Source organism: Ailuropoda melanoleuca, chromosome 20 (assembly GCF_002007445.2).
Source record: "Ailuropoda melanoleuca isolate Jingjing chromosome 20, ASM200744v2, whole genome shotgun sequence".
Classification (NCBI taxonomy): Eukaryota; Metazoa; Chordata; class Mammalia; order Carnivora; family Ursidae; genus Ailuropoda; species Ailuropoda melanoleuca.
In genome coordinates this window covers 8,283,019-8,287,558 of record NC_048237.1, presented here as the reverse complement: position 1 = coordinate 8,287,558, position 4,540 = coordinate 8,283,019, and positions in this window count along the sequence as shown.

The following is a 4,540-nucleotide window of genomic DNA, read 5'->3' as shown; positions in this document are numbered from 1 at the left end:
CCACAGGTATAGGAGGCAAGTAAAATCAATACTCTGTGATGGGTGCTAGGTAGTAGCTCTAAGAAAGTGCTATTAGTATTTCTGGATGGAGTAACTAACTATGTGAATCTGGATCTGACTAGATCGCGAGGGTAGAATTTATCTGAGCAGCCCTAACTGAGTCCCACAAGGAAATGTCTGTCTGATTTAGAGTTGGCTTCTGACTTGAGCTTTTGAACAAGGTGGATATAAAAGACTACTACCTTGAAAAAAATGTTTGCAAATTTTTTAATTTTCAAAGTAGAGTTGAACAGTTTATTCAAAAAGCACATTAATAAGAATTTGCTGTGTAATGGTACTAAGGGATAGAAAGGTAAGGAAGACAAGAGTCTTGCTCTCAGGGAGTTTGGAGTGTAAATCAAGAGTTTTTCCATGTCATGTGTAATATGGACACCTGTGATAACTTCTTCTAAAATTTTTGTTTAAAATTTAAAATCCTTTGTTTTACCTGTGAAGAAAGTTAAAACTAAATGTTACAGCAGAAATCATGGCTATTAGCTAAAGTATTTGTGCTACTTATTTATGTTGATTTTTCTATTCATTAAAATGATTTGTTTTTTGAAAGAACACAGGTGATAAATCATTAATTAAAACCACATAGATGCTTTTTATCATTCAATTATGAAGTATTTTGATATTCTAGGTAAAAACAAAGAAAATATGTTTGGTAAAGGAAATAAAGGTTAAAATGAATCTTCATCATTGATGATTTAAATTGTTTATTTCTCCAAAGCAAGTAAACTTTATTTCAATAACTAAAATTTTTAAAAGTTCAACTTGTAAAGGGGCGCCTGGGTAGCTCAGTCAGTTGAGCGTTGGACTCTTGATTTTGGCTCAGGGGCTCTGTGCTCAGTGGGGAGTCAGCTTGAGGGTCTCTCCCTCTGCCCCCACCCCAGGCACACCATCTCGCAAATAAATACATCTTTTAGAAAAAAAAGTTCAGCATGTAAGGTCAGATGTGGATGAACATGTATTGAAATAAAGAGAAAACAAAAATGTGTTGGACAGTCATAGGACAGCTGTTGCATGGACAAACTAACAAGCATTTAAATCCCATTATCCACACTTTCTGACTTCAAGTCAGCATTCAACCAGAGAAGCAAAGCACAAAGGTTAAGGTATTCTAGAATGCTCTTCTTTCATCTAAAGAAGTATGTGCATAATTTTTAAATATATTCTTGAATAAGTCTGAAATCTAATGATTTTTTTCTTTTTCAGTTTATGAGGACTTCAGTTTTCCTAGATAGTCGGGATGACTGATTGAACAAAATAAAATATATTTATGAAAAGTACATACAAATCATGTAAATATAAATAATTTATATATTTAAACTAAATAAAAAATTAATATTTAATCAAGAAGTAAATATTCTACTTAATGCTGTCTGAGGCAGAGATTTTTAGTTTGAATGCATGTGAGATCATATGTGTAAATAATTCGTTTGAAAAATAGTAAACTATGGGAAAGAAAGTTTACTGTAGTTGCAACAATATGACTTTCCAGGATTGTATGTTTAACGATAAGAATTAATAAAGAAAATGCAGCATGATGATTAGATAAAATATGGCTTCAATTCCATATAAATGACCTCATTTTAATTATGCATCCTTTCAACCTAGTGCCGTATGAATTTTATAGTAATATGTGAATTTTAGAAATAATGCCATTTAAAGTTTTCCTAAGCCAAGAAAAGCAAATTATTTTTTCTTAAACTATTAAAACTATTTTTCCTGGTTATGTCACTAAGAAGTAAATCTGCCAGATTCTTTCCCTTAAAAATTTCATTTTCCAAATCAAACATCAGAAACCACACACAAGAAATTTCAGGTCAAAAAATGTTTTTTCCAGGAAGGAACCCAAAAAGTAACTTTGGATTAGTGGCACCTCATTTATTCTTTCTTATTAATTTTTCAAAATGTAGTGAGTGCTTTATAAAATGTACCGAATAAAATAATGTTGAATCTCACAAAATGACATATACTAAGAATAAATTAGGTTATGGAATATTATCAACTAATGGAATGTATTTGATAGTCACAGCTGGAAAATGTTAGGCTATGACAACAAATAAAATCCAATAAGAAGGGAAGAAAAGTCTGTATCCCTGGGACCAATAGGCCTTGAAAACAGGATTAGAAAAATTGCATCTTTAGAAAAAGAAATGTGCTGCTGTTAATGGTTTCTGAATTTGCATGTTGGATTGACTCAAGAAAAGCTGATGTGCACAATTAGTGTTGGCAACTATAAGCAACAGCTTTTGAAGGTACTGAAGTTCAAGGAAAAAGTGTTTCATTCTGTTTTCTACAGGGCACCTGAGCAAATTTTATACCTTGGGGCCAGCAGATTTTAGTTCTTATTAGAACAGTGGAATGAAAGTTATTACTGTCCAGGAAGGAATGATGTTTAGGGCATCAAGTCTAAAAACAACAAAAAATGGTATAACAGAAATGTAAATGTATTTGTGCAAAAGTAAGATTTTAACATCTTGGACAACAAGTTTTAAAGTTCACTTATGACTTCAAAAATTAGAGAAGTACAGGTTAAAGCATACTTTAAGAAACTTAAAGGTAAACACTGGAAGCTGGATCTGTTTCTTTTAACCCATTGATGAAAATAAAAGCAAATAAAAATGTCCCCCAGTAGCTGAAACTACTGACTTTAGGGGGTAGGGGGAAAAATGTCTAGAAATTAATTCGTGTACTTAGATAGCTCCCAGACTGATTGAAGTCCTTAAAAAACAAATCCTTAGAGTAACAATGCAAAATAAAAACTACAGGTGGATATTTCTCTGATTAGATAATGCCATTCTAAGCAATATAAATAAAGGCAGAAAAAGATATTTATAAAGCAGCTTGAAAAATACAACCCCATAAAAAATTAAAAGATGAATAACAAAAAAGCAATTGCTTTTATATATAACAAAGGAACGACATTCTTTACCTATAACAATCTCTCATTTGTTAATGTGCAGAAAAGGAATATTCCAATATAAAAACACTTAAGGAATTTAGAATATAATATTCAAATAAGAAGACATACAAGTGACCAATAAGCACATTAAAATGCTTAACCTCACGTAAGTAAAAATTAAAATGAAAAATTCAGTTTTTGCCTACAATTTAATTATTCAGGGGTGGGAGTGTGTTTAAGAACTTAGCACTCTTTTTTTTTTTTTTCTAAGTAAGCTCCACACTCAATGTGGCATTTGAACTCACAACCCCAAGATCAAGAGTCACAGCCTCTACCAACGGAGCCAGCCAGGTGCCCCCAAAACTTAGCATTCTTATGTACAGTTAGTACTTACTGCTTTTAGCTTAAAATAACCTGTATGTGTATTTCCTCTTGTTCATATAGTTTATATCTATTTTCCTTCCTTTTCTTTGCAGATATATACTCATCTAGAAGTTGACATGTGGTCACACTGGAGTCTGAGTTTATTCCTCACCTGGATCATAACGATTTTATAGTTGAAATCTTGTCTTCACAGGCCTCTTGTCCTTTTTTGGGGTCTCTAACTCTACGATCTTACCTGTTTTTTTTTCCCCCCGGAATTTTAAAAATCTGCTTTCTTAAAGAAAAAAATCAATTTTCTTTTCTTCTTGGTGAACTAAACAAGTTCACTTCTTTTTTATTTCCCATGAAGATATCAGCAAGATAGGCAACATTTTATCACATGCCCAAGTTTTAGTAGATTTTTGGCAGATGTCTGTATGGTTGACGTCTTCCATTAGGACCTTATTTTTCTGTCGTACCAGTTTTATGACATCATCCTTATTTAAACTGATCTTACAGACTATAATTTATGAACACTTTTAAACAAACAGCAGTATCAAATGTTTTTATCATGTATATTAATCATCTATCATCCAACCATCATCATCTTTATCCTCATGCTTACAACTTCCAGTGTTCAGTTATATAAAAGGAAGGACATCATGGGACCATACTTTCTCTTTCCAATTTCTCATTTCCACATTGGTATGGAATGTGATCCTCAGTTTCTTAGGCTGTAAAATGGTTGTTTTAGAGGATAGGACCCTTTCAGCTATAGAATTGCATATCGTTTCCACTCACTTTTCTTTCTCTGTTGTCCATTTCAACTATACAAAGCATATAGTGCTTCCAGACTGACTCCCATTCAAATCAGATTATTCTTTTTTTTTTTTTTTAAGATTTTGTTTATTTGAGAGAGAGAGAGAAAGAGAGAGTGAGCGAGCATGAGTTGGGGGAAGGGGCAGAAACAGGCTCCCTGCTGTGCTGAGCAAGGAGCCGGATGAGGGACTTCATCCCAGGCCCTGGGATCATGACCTGAGCCGAAGGCAGACGCTTAACCAACTGAGCCACCCAGGTGCCCTCAAATCAGATTATTCTTAATTCTCTTTCTGATTATTAATTAGTGGACACTCCCAATATTATGCATCTGTTTTTGCCATTCATGCTCTTCTTCAAAATATCTGCTTTTAATTATCTGAGCCATTTCTTTAATTTCAACTTTTTTTT